The sequence below is a fragment of the Rattus norvegicus genome, chromosome 16 (genome assembly GCF_036323735.1).
Source record: "Rattus norvegicus strain BN/NHsdMcwi chromosome 16, GRCr8, whole genome shotgun sequence".
Lineage (NCBI taxonomy): Eukaryota > Metazoa > Chordata > Mammalia > Rodentia > Muridae > Rattus > Rattus norvegicus.
In genome coordinates this window covers 25,831,692-25,846,752 of record NC_086034.1, presented here as the reverse complement: position 1 = coordinate 25,846,752, position 15,061 = coordinate 25,831,692, and the positions used below count along the sequence as shown (strand labels likewise).

General features: G+C 40.9%; 1 protein-coding gene across 5 annotated transcripts in view; it reads right to left on the bottom strand.

Moving 5' to 3' along the window:
• Csgalnact1 (chondroitin sulfate N-acetylgalactosaminyltransferase 1) overlaps window positions 1–15,061 on the bottom strand; it is a 335,361-nt gene that overhangs the window by 250,554 nt on the left and 69,746 nt on the right. For 4 of the 5 annotated variants that reach the window (XM_063275379.1, XM_039094494.2, XM_017600096.3 and 1 more), the window contains one exon: window positions 2,783–2,917. The exons of the other annotated variant lie outside the window; for it this stretch is intronic. The gene's annotated coding sequence lies outside the window, so the exon portion shown is untranslated. The remainder of the gene's footprint in view (window positions 1–2,782; window positions 2,918–15,061) is intronic. 5 annotated transcript variants of the gene reach the window in all.

Genomic DNA, 15,061 nt, shown 5'->3' with positions numbered 1-15,061 from the left:
AGCTTTTTGGCTGCTTCAGCTAACAGTGGTAGACGTGGTTGCCTTGCAGCTGGGGGCATTGCACTGAGGACCTGACACATTCTACAGCTGCCAGGAAAATTCAAGAGATGATGAGCACAGAAATTCATGAAAAGGGAGCAGGATATAAATTCGCATTCAAAGAAAATATAGATGTTCAAATGATAACCCAAACAACAAACCAAGGAAGAAGACACAGACAAGGTTTGAGGGCAGCCCTTAGCATGAACAGCATGGAGTCCAGGAATCAGCATGTAGGCTCAGGAAAGGGAAATGATGGAGATGGCGGGCACAGAAGACAAAGATAGACTTAAGACCCAATGGTTAGACAACCCAGAACCCAGACCTGACACAACAGTTCCAAAGATCTGTCTACATTCAACCGGAAGGATTTGACTCTGCCCTCTTCAGTCATGCATTCAGTCATTCCCAAAGATAACCTCTTTCAGGCGATATGAGGAATGCATGTGTAGCCTTTCTCGGCTCTAACTACAGAGGAATTGCATGTTTATCATAGAAAAACATAAGACTCAAAAAAATAGATGTATGACCAATCATATTATAATTTAACTTTATTTTTGTTATCAATTTGTTCGTCATTGTTTAGTCTGAGTTGCCAGGTACTGACTGTTCTTAGCTTTTGAGGTCACTGTAAAGAAATCATATAAAAGTCTCTGCCTCTAATAACTTATACTTGTTCAGGAGAAACAAGTGAAGGTGGCAGTTTGTAAGAAGGCAAAAAAGACTGCAAGAAGATCAAGGGCTAGTAAGGATAGATAGACAAGACTAGGCGGAGGGGAGACACAAATTACTACAGTACAGCAGATCAAACTGAGAGCAAAACATTAGCAAACTGATATCATATTTTACATCACACTTTTAATTTTTACATCCAAAATGTGACAAGCAATCCTCAAACCATTAAATATTAATTCACAGTATGATTTTAATGACCATGGAGAATTCCAATTCATAAGCACACCATATTATTTCACTGTTCTGTTCTGTTCTCTGAGGCAATTAGATTTTTCTTGTTTTTGAATACGTTTGCATGTATGTGAGCACATGTGTGTGTGTGTGTGTGTGTGTGTGTGTGTGTGTGTGTGTGTGTGATGGGAAAAGTAAAGATATGAGCTTGTATAGAAGGAGAAACATGGTGTTAAGTATATCAGTACCTTTAATATACAGTCCAGGAGCTTCTCAAATGTACTCCAATTCTCTCTCTCTCTCTCTCTCTCTCTCTCTCTCTCTCTCTCTCTCTCTCCTTCCTTCCTTCCCTCCCTCCCTTCCCCCCTCCCTTCCTCCCTCCCTCCCTCATCAAGCTTCTCAACCACCCACACTTGACAATCTTTTCATCAGCCTCACAGAAGTGCTCAGGCTTCCCCATTGCTCTACCACCAGCTTCTTTACGTAGCAGAAATACGTTTTATGGTACAGAAGTCTTCCTTCCATGCCTAAATAGCACAGAAACCGGTACCAAGAGAACCAAGCAATAACTACCCTCTAGATTAATAAATAACAAAAAAAAATTGCAGGGTATTCATGAAGAACCCTGCCTTTCATCCAGCTTTACGGATGCCTGGAAATGTTTCCCTCCCACTGAAGCTTCCTTCTACAAACAGGAGTGAGTAATATCTCAGACATATTTAGCACCTTCCTTGCAAGGTGCCAATGCATCTCTGAATGCTTTTAAGATACTGAAAAGCACCATGCAATCTGGACAGCAAAAGAATACTATTAGCAAACGTAGACAGCCTGCAGAGTCAATGCAAAATCACTTTCATTGTTGTCTCTTTCTAGTCATGTGAACGTGACAACTGCATAATATTTTTGTCTTGAAATCCAAGACAGAAATAGATCTCAATAGTTTATAAACTACTTATCTTAAATTCTAGTCAATAGCATGATTAAACCTCTGCTCTTGTTTTTTAAAAGAAACATGTTAAACTGCCACAAAAAGAAGAAAGAAACTAAATAAGACTTGCACAAAGCTTGGAAAACAAGAAAAGGCTAAACTCCAGAAAGAAAAAGGGAAATGGCAACAGAATATAGCAATTATTTATCATATAAAATGGCTCATTATGGGGACATGCTACTGAATAATAATAGTTTCTCTAAGGAGAAACTAGGAGATGCTAAGTTGTGAGCCTGTCTTTCATGCTTCATCAAAAACCTATAGTCCAGTGCTAATTAGAAGTAAAAGTAATCTTAAATATTTGTTCCTCTCCAATGCTACCTTAGAAGAAGCAGGAGGCAAACATCCTCTTGGCCTTTCAAGTAAGAGGATGCAGACTCTGAGAGAACTTCTACGGTAGTATGGATGACTCAGTTGGTCAACTCATACACTCACTGCAAACAGACTCAGTTACAAGACAGTATGGATTTGAGAGACCACATTGCAGGTCTGGCTTTAAGTCTCTTAGCTGTGCATCTTGAATGGCCAATATTGATTGGAAACTGGGTAGGATTAGAATCACCATGGAAACAAACTCTTGAATGTGTCTAAGAGGTAGTTTCTAGATTACATTAACTAAAGTGGAAAGAGCCATTATGAGTATGAGATGCACGATTCTATGGGCTGAAATGAAAAGAGAAAGTGTGTTTAGCACATTGTTTCCCATTATAGATACAATGTCTTGCTGTTATTACTCCCCTGTCCTGATGGACTGTATCCTCAAACTATGAGTCAACATAAAGGTTTCCTTCTTTAAATTGTCGGGTATTTTATGAGAAAACTAATGAAGACAGAGTCTTCACAACCAACCTGGTGATGCTCCAGAGGCAATTAAGTAGAACATTTGAGGATTCCAGCCATAGAAAAGATTGTTTAAAGCTTCTCACATTGAGGACTGTAGATCCACATGGCAACTCTTCAATCTGTCATTCATGATCAAGGGACCTATTCACAAAACAGATATCAGTAAGAAGGATCCTTGGAAGCAGGGGGCAGGTAAGAACAATGATGGCTCTATGACAATTATGGTAGGGCATCCTTGTTATGTCCAGTGTGGTCTATACTGACTTCAGTACTGCTTTGTACCCCTCATCTTCCTCAAATTTCAAGATGTATTATTGTATACAATAGTGAAAGTTGGGTGTTGTTCCTACATTTAATTTTCACACCTATACATGGTAATGGTCTGATGTGACTCAAACAACCACATTTAGGTTGGTAAGAGCCAGAAATAAATCCATCAGATTCTACTGTGGTATTATAAAAGTGGACCTAAGGGGTTGGGGATTTAGCTCAGTGGTAGAGCGCTTGCCTAGCAAGCACAAGGCCCTGGGTTCGGTCCCCAGCTCCGAAAAAAAAAAAATAAAAAAAAAAGTGGACCTATGGAGCTAACTCTAAGACCACTAGTTATTCATCTCTTATCCTTCCTCTAATATAATGTTTTGGAAAAGATTAGAAATAACAATACCATCATCCTTTTAGTTAAGACTATATATCCTTTCTCTTTCAGTTCATTCATTCATCAAGCATGTATGGTCTATCCTGGCTAGATATTATTCTAGGAACCCACAGCATAGCACTGAAGGAATAAATTCAAACAGCTTATTATAAAAATTAATAACAGGAGACAATGTGTACAATGCGAATTTCATGAGTGTTATGAATATACTTTTAAATAACACCATCTCTGGCCCTGTATTAGCAAATGTTTAAGAAGGGTAGTCACTCTGTAAAACTCAATATCATTTCATTCTTATAGCTGAGCAGTTACTGGTTATGGAAGTTGATGCCAATAAGGCACGGAATTGAAGTGTAAGTGAGTTCAAGAAAGACCCTTCTACTTCAGCTTAGAGACAGAGGGTCTAAGACAAATGCTACAAAAAGAGACATCAAAATAAAAACCCAAGGTTAGGATTCCATGGCAACAAAGAAGTATCACAGCTATGTCTTATACTCTAAAAAAATAAAAAAATCTTTAAACACTGAAAAAGGGAAAAAAGTATGCTTTCTTGACCTGTGAATGAAAGCACTTCAGAACATGACTCACATTCCCCTGGAGGAGCAGCCAATACAATCAAATGACTGAGGAGGATTCAGAGAGGACAAAGAAGCCTGTGAGGGAGCAGAGAGAGACTTCTGGCAGTGAGCAAGAGGCCCAGGTTACAATAACAGCTTTGACAATGATAGAAGCCACTGCATTTAGTGATATTTATTAAGGGTCAGTGTAGAGCTGGGAGTCATCCATTTCCATCACCTAAGAGAAGGATTAAATAGTCCTTCCTATTATCCCTACTTAAAGAGGAGGAAAAGCCACATAAATGTTATGCAATTGGTGCCATGGAAGATGAACTCCATAAAGCTCAGAGGAATAGATGCTTTCTATTTTATAGCTTTGCAGCATATATATATATATACATATATATATATGAGACAGAGAGAGACAGAGACACAGAGACACAGATAGAGACAGAGACACAGACACAGAGAAAAATGCAGATAAATAAATCTCATTTTAATTTACTGATAAGAATCACAGGACTCATCAAATGACCCACAAGTCACATTTAAACTCAAGAAACTCTATTTCTGGTAACATTTTAGCAACTTCACCTTTCACTCTTTGCCCTTCACCCTCATGCAGAGATAAACCTAGCAGCAGCCCTATGTATCCCTGTGCACCAGTTCAAGGCCTCATGCTCCCCCTTCTGCCTCTGTGCTATTGGCCAACTTACAGGAGCTCATGCAGACCCTTCTGGAGGACCAAAAGACACCCTTAGATTTTAATAGTAAATAAAAGAGAGACAGGATGCAGTTAGAAAATTGGTTCCCAAGATTATTCTGTTTGAATTTCTGTGTTTTCTAATCTTTGTTTCCTCACTTGTACAAAATGAGAGAAGCGAACTGAAATCTTCAGATCTTTGGAGCTGGAGGAGGCCTCACCAATTCAAAACATATTTAATGCATCTACCAAACCTAAGTATGCCAAGTACCTTCTCAGATGCTAAAATATTCTAAAAGTAACAGCCCAACGATAAGTTTGTTTTGTCCCAAAGTTCACTCGTAAATCAGGTTTCTGAAACTAGACTGGCACCTTCTCCAAGGAGAGTGTTGTTAGGGATAGTTTCCATGTGACCTCACAAAATTCTTTCTACCACTAAAGGATCTAAATACAATAATGATACTAGCAAGGCAAGTATCCCCCTGCATCCCTATAAAGACACCCACTGCCCATTCCACGGCAGCTAAAGAAGCTTTCAGTCAAGTTAAGTCTAGAAAATAAAAATGAAACTGAGTGGAAAAAAATGGAATACTGGGGCAGAAAGTGGAAGTGGAGAACAGATGTGTAAATCAGGGAGGTGATAGAGGCACAGAGGGGAAAGGAGGGTCCCTGTCCTTGGTACTGCCCAGTCACAGCAGAAGGCTACAGGAGGCCTGAAGGACTCAGGAGAGACACAGAAGAGAGGGGCAAATGAAAAATACAGGATGTGCCCTCTGGGTCTACATGAGGCAAGTGATAGATCTGTAGGTATACAACCCCAGAGTCAATAAGAGATTTCTTCTAAAATCAGCTTGGCACATCCTACCGTTCCCAAATCGGGGTGGTAGACATTTACATTCAGCATCTCACATACTTGGACAAGGTTTCAGCCTCACGTCTGCTCTCTCCACTCACACACAGACTTGAAACTCTGTATCTTAGGTTGACCAAGAGGCTTGCCCATGCTCTAGGCAACATGCCTCATGATTCCCATTGATACTTCCTCCATAACATAGGCCCAGGATGAGCCCAGCAGAATCTACTCCATTTTCTGGACCACATTATCCTCCCTGATACTTGTTACAGCTCCTTCCAGTTCTATGAGCATAAACCACACCATCACTTTGGGAAAGGAAGCCATTAGTAGGCAGCTGTACATAAACTCAGACCTGCAGTTACAGATGTGTACACCTACCCCTCTCTCTAACACACAAACAGGGAGATTTTGAAGAGCAACTGAAGGTTGCTGCTGAATCTAAATTTGGACCTGGCTTTCCAGGTCATTAGGAAGGTGTTTATAAAGGTAGATGCATAAGACTTGACTTGTAGATTGCTTGATGTAACTTGAAAATGATTAGACAGGCATGACATGTGAACAGCCCCAGGGCTAGCAAGTGTCAATAATGGGCTTGTCTCGTCGTAGTATGCCAAGAAAAGAATCAGGAAGCTTGGTAATAGGTTCCCAAACTTTCTTCCCTCCCCAAGCAATCTTCTTAACTAGAAATAATCTGTCAACCAGTACCCAGCAGCATAATACCCATTAGAAAAAATGTCCCTGTGTTCCACACCCATACAAGAGATCCAAAAGAAGACCGTTGTCATAATCTAAGACATGGGGTCACCTTTCTGTGCCCTCCTTGGTGCTCCGGTCCCAGAGTCCACAGAAGTTCTCACTAAGACACCTGTGGTTGAGAACCCACAGACCGTACTGCCTAAATGTAAAACCATATTCAACTGAGATCAGCCTAAGCCTTGGATAAGTTACAAATGCAGATTTAGTTATTCTGTGTGGTTCAAGGGCATGCCACAGCGCAACCTGAGTATGGCGGCTGAACCCAGGACATGCCTGTCTGCCCACATCGGTTTATGTAACCTTTTCTAAAAGCTCGGGGAAGGATAAGCACAAGAGTGCTCTGCATCTGGATACAGGAGACACACACACACACACACACACACACACACACACACACACACACACACACACACACGCCTGTCCATAGGAGAAGGCTTCCAGGCAAACATGCAAACCTTAAGGACATCCATGAGCTCACCTGTGAACTTCATACAGTGAGATGCAGGTAGAGTAAGTCTACCTTGTCTCCTGAAGTGGCCCTGATAAGTGGCCATCAAACTCAATGACAGATCAAGTTACAGAGTCAGATCTATGCTACAGACTAATATGTGCTGTAGGATTCCCACTTTGTCTGGCCCTCAATAATTTATAACAATTTCATCTGTCTGTGCATCCTTGATTTATCCTGCTCTCCCCCAATAACAATCACCATGACAAGAAACCTTGCCAGGAATGACCAAGGCCAAGGACAATGGCCAGTTGTTAGAGTATCAAGATTTTATTTCTAGAAACCACTCCAAAAATGGGTTTCAAAAGGTAGGAAAAAGTTTTTTAAGGACTCATTGTTGACCAAATATTTAAACTATTGACTTTGGTGAGACATTAGTGAAAGTAGAAAATGCTACTTCTTTCTAGAAGACTTGGAGCCTCCAAAGTAGTCTTTCTAGAGCCAGAGCTATAGCTCTGTATAGTATATAGAGATATAGAGAACTTGCTTAGCATGTGCAAGGCATGGGGTTTAATCCCATACATATGTACATACATCATTTCTATATACTTAAGCAGATTCAGTTAGAAAAGATTACAGGGGAAATACATATGATGCCTTCCATAAAAAAAATTGAAAATAACTACATGAGGCTGAACATTTAAAATTTGACAAGGAAACAAAAAGATAATGCTGAATGCAGCCAACAAAAATAGAATAATGCAGAGGCACACCATGCTTCTGAAGAGATAATTGAACTTTACACAGATTTCAGAGCTTTATAAATTAAGACTTTACATTTCACCAAAAATGGATATTAAGCACCACAGAATTTCCGTTCGAGAACTTGGCACCATCTTTATGATCTCCCAGATTAGTAAATTTGAGAGAAAAGAGAAGGAAAGTGAGGTTCTTGGCCAAAGCCCATTATGTAAGTTCTCCTGATCAACTTCCTGAGAAAGAACTGAGAAGGAAAGCAAGGCTCCAAGGCTCCAAACTTCCAGGACTTCTCTAGACCCTTAAGATGGTTGTGATTTCCCATTGTTTAATACCTAGTTTTATATTTGTGTCCTTTTGTTTTAAGTGTTAGCGCGGTGGTTTGGGCATGTGTGTGTCATGGGCCCATGCACAGAGGCCAGAGGAGAACTTTCCAGGGTGAGCTTTCTCTACTGTGGTCCTAGAGATGGAGACCACGCTAGGTCATCAGGCTTGCATGGCAAGTTCTTTTACTCCCTTTACCTCTTGTCAACCCCTCTTTTTGTGTTGTTGAGTTTGTTTGTTTGTTTGTTTGTTTGTTTAAGAAACCAATTCACCCAAGTTTCACACTCCACAAATTGGTTCCATCCCTACCCCTACAACTATAACTATACATATGTATACACCTTTCCTGACCGGAAGGAACATAGTCTGAATGAGACCTTAGTAAGCATATTATTATTATTATTAATTATAATTATTATTAAGTAATTCTGTATCTATAACATGCACCTGTGTGACAGCTTAGAGCACAAGCTTTGAATTCAAGTTCTAGCCATTACGATACAAGTCTATAATCCTAGCACTCTGGAAGCTTGGGCTGTGGAAGCAGAAGTTTAAAGAATAAGGAGTCAAATGTACCCCGACAGTCCTGAACAATCATATAGTGCCACGGGTCCTCAGCGACCCTTCTCTGCTGCAAGAGTCTGGATCTGGTGGGTGCGATACTTCTGCAAGGGTATCTCACTGTAAGGCTGGCTTTGACACATGGGAGAGGAAGGAGGTCATCGCAGAGGCAGGAAGCACAAGTTTTAAAGCTCAGCATTTCCTGGTTCATAGCCAGGTGGCCTGAAGCTGATCACCTGACTGCGCTGAGGCTATTTGGGAACTTACACTTGATCACAGTGTCTATCCACACTCATTCATCAAAGTTATCCTGTACATAGATGCCCTGGGGGAAGGGTACCACAGGCCTTCAACCTGCAGGGATGCAGACCTTTGCAGAAATGCCGCACAGCAAAGGAATCATCCTTGGTTAATGCAAAATGGCAAAGTCAGTGACTAGCTTTGCACTCACCCAGGAGGCTGACAAGGATGACAAGACAAAAAGGACTAAAGAGAAAGCTGGAGACAAGTGGCAGCCTAGAGACAACTGCAAAGTAGTCTATCATGGCCAGGACTCCTTTGAGAATAAAAGATGAAACTAAACTTTGCCAGCTCTGGCATCATTTTTGAATAGGTAAAATCACCATCACTTTATCCCACAAGGTAGCGCGCCACAGGATCAGGGACAGCAGCAGTCTCGGAGGTAATAGGGTGCTACTGCAGTAAGTTCTAGCAATTTTTTCTCTTTGTGTTGCCTGCTCAAATCCAGTACTCCCGGGAGGTACATTGGAATGACTGTCCAAAGAAGTATGTCTCTGCCTATCAGAGGAAATACCTGCAAAGCCTACATGTTGAACAGAAAGAGTCCACTCCATTCTGCACACCACACCCAGTTCCAGTGGATATTCGTGTCACATCAAGCTTATGTGGAGTTTAAACCCCTCTCCCTAAGGGAAGACAAGCTGGTCACAGAAAGAACCTTCAGGGAAGTAATAACTCCAGATCCTGTTATTATTAATCCAGTAACTACCCTGGGAAGGTAATAAGGAATGCCCCAGAAGTCAGCATGGTCATCTGTTGCTGTGCCACTGCCAGGATGATTTGAAAAGAGTTATTTGGGATCAACAACAGTGGTCAGAGTAGACATGGGGTGTATGGCAACATCTCTTTCCCTTTCTGCATCTAAATAGTTAGCATTACACCAACTTCTTAGACTGTGCACAGAGATTCCCACCTAATACAAAATCATATAGAACTCATAAGCCAGCATACTAGTGCTATGGTTTAAATCTGAAATTTCTTCCATGAGCCCATCTGTAAGTCTGAACATTTGGTCCATAGCTGAAGGTGCTATTTGAGAAAGCTGTAGAACTTCTAGGACACTCAGGCTGGCTGGCAGAGGTAGGTCATGAAAGGCAGACCCCTGAAGTATATACCCACTTATGGTTCTGGATGGGGCACCAGGCTTCCTAGTTCGCCAGATGTAAGCAGCAGCTGGCCACCACACCTGGTCCACTGTAACAAACTGAAATCTCCTGGAGACAGTTATGTTGTTTTTGTCTTGGTGACTAAGAAAGTAACAAATGCAAATATGCTATTTCAAATGTTGTCTACATTGTTTTAGTATTGTTACTGTGGCTGGATACATTGTGATCTCCAGGACCTCTGTAATTTTTGCTCTACTAGAGTAAAACAGACATGATTGGAGCCATGAACTTTAAATGTTAGCCATAATCATGCCTTGACAAATTCTTCAGAACATTTAATTATCATCTGTCTCTGTATGATCAGTGAAACACACACATACACACACCATTTCTATTAAGTGGAAAAACTTGGGAAATGCATGCACAATTGAGGTCCTGCCCTTCCTGCCAATGAAAAATTTTGCTTTAAAAATTCCATTTGCAAGTTTCTCTCAAAGAATGTCCTATGTATTATCTTGTACATATCATGGCAATAATCTTCCTGCACAGGTATGGCACAATTATTGAAAGATGAAATTAACTAAGCTGCATTTCTGTAGCAGTTAATTAGCACAAATTACAAACTAGACTATATTACCCTCTCCCAGTTATATTCTTCAACCATTACTGTACTAATATGAATAATTTTTCTGAAAGATTGTCCACAATGTCTTATGTGTCATACAAAGAAAGTGCAATTCTCTTATCTTTTAACCTAACCAGTGGGTTTCAGTTCTTAGAAAGAAAGAAAACAATTATATAGAGAAAGTACTGTTATTATTCTATTACAGTTGCAAGTCATGAAGATAAACCTCATTGTTACTTCTTGTTTAAGTAAAAATCATTGGTAAATGACTACAGGAGGTACCCTGTGACCCTGAAAAGAGAGCTCAGGGTCTCAGGGTGGTGAAGCCTGACATGGCCAGCAAGACTACAATTCCATCCTGCATTTCCACCATGCATTGATGACAACTTTGACAATTCAGAACATGATGCAGGAAGTACAAGAGTGAGGGACCTTACAACACTCACCTCACAACATCCCTCCATGGCAAGAGTTTGTGTCTCACCTTATAGGTGGCCATTTGATATTATAGGAGATGACCATTCTGATTGTACTGTTTTCCTGCAGACAGGATGTGGGAACAACTCCCATATGGGTTCCACTGGATATGATCTTATCATCCACCAACTTTAAATGATGTAAAATCTTCTCAATTTACTAGGAAACAAGATGGCAGGCAAAGGGCTGCATCCCAAAGAAGAATGGAGACCAGGCTGATGGTTGGCAATCCCCTGAGCCACACTGAGATTCCCTAGCTGTACAGAAATATCATTGTGTCTTGTATATGGCATTGTAACAACTTGTACTTTGGAAAATATAGAAAAAGAAATTAGGTCACATATAAGAATAGGAAAAACACCATGTTCTACCTCATACTGCCTTCATCCTCACCCTCTTTAGGAAGAAGAATAAGAGAAGAATATTGACATGCTCTCACTCATTTAACTCCTTACTGAAACTGTTCTTATCTCATTGCTTCAGCTAAACTTTTTTATTTTTAATATATGTGTGTGTGAGGTGTGTGTGTCTGTGTCTGTGTCTGTGTGTGTGTGTGTGTGTGTGTGTGCGCACGCGTGCTTATATGAGTGTCCAGGTATGCATAAACCATGCATGCATGAATCCAGAGAAAGCTACAGAAGTGATACTAAGTAACTTCTAAGACCAAGTCCAAACAGGCTATACTGTATCTTGCAGCTGGTTCTTTTATGATAGACACCCCAACCCCCAAGGTCCAGTTACAATGGCAGCCTACATTGTGGTCCATGGAGGATTGGTGGGTGGGTATTTGGTCCTCTGGTTATCAGACCTTCTTGGACTTCAAGTCTGAATATGATGCTGACCAGACAATGACATGAATAGCCATCTTAGAAATGGAGTTTCTAGCAGCCATTGAACTGCCCAACCTACTATGCAAAGAACCCAAACCTTCCAAGTCAAGCTGTGGGACAAGCACCTGCTGAGTTCATTAACTGACTCCATGTTAAGCCATTGTTTGGGAAAAGTGGGGCATGCAGCAGAGGAAGCTACTGTAGACAGCAAGAGTCTTCTGGGTTGTAGTAAGGAAGGAAGGACATGCCGAGAGTTTCCTACTCACTAAACTGTTAAGAAAGATTTATGGAAAGACACCGACTTAGAAAGACTTCTTTATGAAGATACCAGCAGACCAAACTAAGACAGAGACACTTAAGCTGCTCAAGTTCTGGGTCACCAAATCCAAACTAACTTATTTTTCTATCTTCCTAGAAACCAGGAGAGGTAATAGATCAACCCCCAAACAGGCCAGTTTTGTCATGTAAGGAAGGCTGGAACGACCTGCTTTAACCATCCAGTTCTTGAGGCTTTGTATTGTGTTGTTCCCTTGCTCCCGCTCAGGCAACTTTATAAATACTAAATGGTATTGTGCCCTGCCCAAGAGAGATTGCCTTTCCTTCCTCATAGATGAAATGCTTCCAACTCACTAATGGTCTAAGCAAAGCACATTGTTGTACTGACAAAAATATATGGGTTAAGGTTTCTTTGTGGGTAGGTTCTGGAATTCTTTTTACAGTTTAATTATGCTGGCACATCCGTGTGTGTGTGTGTGTGTGTGTGTGTGTGTGTGTGTGTGTGTGTATGTATGTATGTGTGCACGCATGTGCACATCATGATGTGAGCATGAAAGTCAGAGGATGACTTGCAGGACTTGGTCCTCTCTTTCATTCTACCACATGCAGACCAAACTCAACCTACTAGCCTACTTGATGGCAAGCTCCTTTACCTACTGAACCCCATTGCTGTAGCTACTTCTGGATTTTTGAGAAAGAGCCTCACAATACAATTGAAGCTTGCCTTAAACTCAGAGTCCTCCTGCCTCAGCCTCTGCCATCTCCTTCTTCCACCACCACCCCAAGCCCCATTGCAGCCACCACAGTCCTAGAATTATAGTGCTTACCACCCTGTCGTCATGAGAATCTAGTTTTTAACCAAGCAAATAATAAACGTAATAATGTAAAACAAATATAATACTATATATTACACTCAACTGGAAAAGTATGATTATAAACTTCATTGAATGCTAATGGTACCTTGCAGCAAAAGTTGCTGATATGGATTAGGCTATTAGTACATGAAGACTTTGGGAACTTAGTTTTAGAACATGTAATTCTGTTTTTTCAGAAAGCAAGGTTGACTGAACTTATAGCCATGTAAAGCTGCTTTTAAATGTTATTATCCAGGAAGACAGGGGAGGCAGCTGCATAAGTAAACTGCTTGCTGCTTACACACGAGGCTATGAGCTCAGATCCCCAGCACCACATAAAAGCCATGCATGGAGATACGCACTCAGCCTGGGTGAGGTGACAGAATCCTGCAGCTTCCCAGGGTTTGATGACCAACACACCTAGCAAAAGATCTGGTACAGTGAGAGATGTTGTCTCAAAAAATAGAGTGAAGGTGAAGAAATGGCTCAGTACGTAAAGGCATTTATATAACGCCACACCTGTGACCTGAATTCCATCCCTGAAACCTGCATGGTGGAAGGAAAGGACAGACTCCTGCAAATTGTCCTCAGACCTCCATATGCACACCCATACAAATACATACATACATACATGCATGCATACATACATGCATACATGCATGCATGCATGCATACATACATACATACATACATACATATACATGGTCTCCACAAACACACAAAAGCAAGCACACCTGTACACATCACACATGCATGCAAACATCATTACCCAGGTAAAGTCATCTATTACTTATCTGTATTATTATGAATTCATTGATTACTATAATTTACTCCAGGTTCCAGAACACAATTTCTTCTATTTTTCCATCTTAATTCTCCATTTCCACAAAGCAAACAAGATAGAAGCTTCTGGAAGTATGATATATGGAACTATTAAATTGTAAAACAGCTCATGTTTCTCCTAACTAAGAATTTGGCTAGAGTTTACAAAAATGAAAATCTAGAAAGCATATATTAGGCAGATTTTTTTCCTCTGCAAACACAGCTCACTTGAAATAAACTACATGTGATATTCAAATTTACTTGATCATAATAGAGGTGTTTAAAAATACATGGCTGGAATTTACATTTGCAGTTTGCAGTGGACACTCGGGATTAATAATTAATACGTGACTGAAATTCATAGAGAAGAAGGCAGCAAGCTGTGAAAAGCTGCCCTTTTAACCTGCCAAGTCTTAGATCAACCTTGTCCAATGGGGAATGTGGGGAATTAGGTAGAGTTCGTTAGTAAAGATCTAAGATGAAAGATGAAGCGATGTTGCCTCCTCTGTCAAGGTCATTGTTTTGGGCTATCATAGCCCTCGAAGTAAACAAATGACTTATTCTGATTGGCTTATTACAGATCCAAATGCAACAGGACACTTTGAACAGGAATATAGAAGGCTGAATGTGATGTCAAATGCCCCAAACTCTATGCATGAGGTAGTCCCAGGAGTCCAGTCCAGTCCCTGCACTGGAAAGACCACAAAGCGCTCAACCAGCCATTCATAAAGTCTCTCACTGACTGCAGGTGAGTGGGACCTCCCCATCTCATAGTCTCTATCAGCCCAACCACCATCAGCCAGCAGGGGCATTTGTAGCAAAATATCAATACCCACTACATGAGCAAGACCCAATTCCTTAGATGTAGTTTTAGCTGAAGAATAAAGAAAGAAAATGTGATACATTTACACAATGGAGTATTACTCAGCTGTTAAAAACAATGACATCATGAAATTTGCAGATAAATGGATGGAACTAGAAAAGATCATCCTGAGTGAGGTGACCCAGATTCAGAAACACAAACATGGTATGTACTCACTTGTAAACGGATATTAGCTGTTGCATAAAGGATAATTATGCTACAAACTACAGCCTCAAAGAGGCTGAGAAATGAGGAGGGCTCAAGGTGGATGTATGGATCTCACTGGAAAGGGGAAATAGAATAGACTTTGCATGTGGACTGGGGATAGGTGGGGTTGAGAAAGAACAGAAGGGATCATGTGGGAAGTGGAAGCCGGAGGGAGAGAGTACTGGGAGAGATGTGTGGAATAAGGGTGTGTGGGGGTTGTGCGGGTGGGAACTGATGTAGAAACCTGGTGCAGTGGAAACTCCCTGGTATCTACAAGGGTGACTCTAGCAAAGTCTCCTAGTACCTGGGG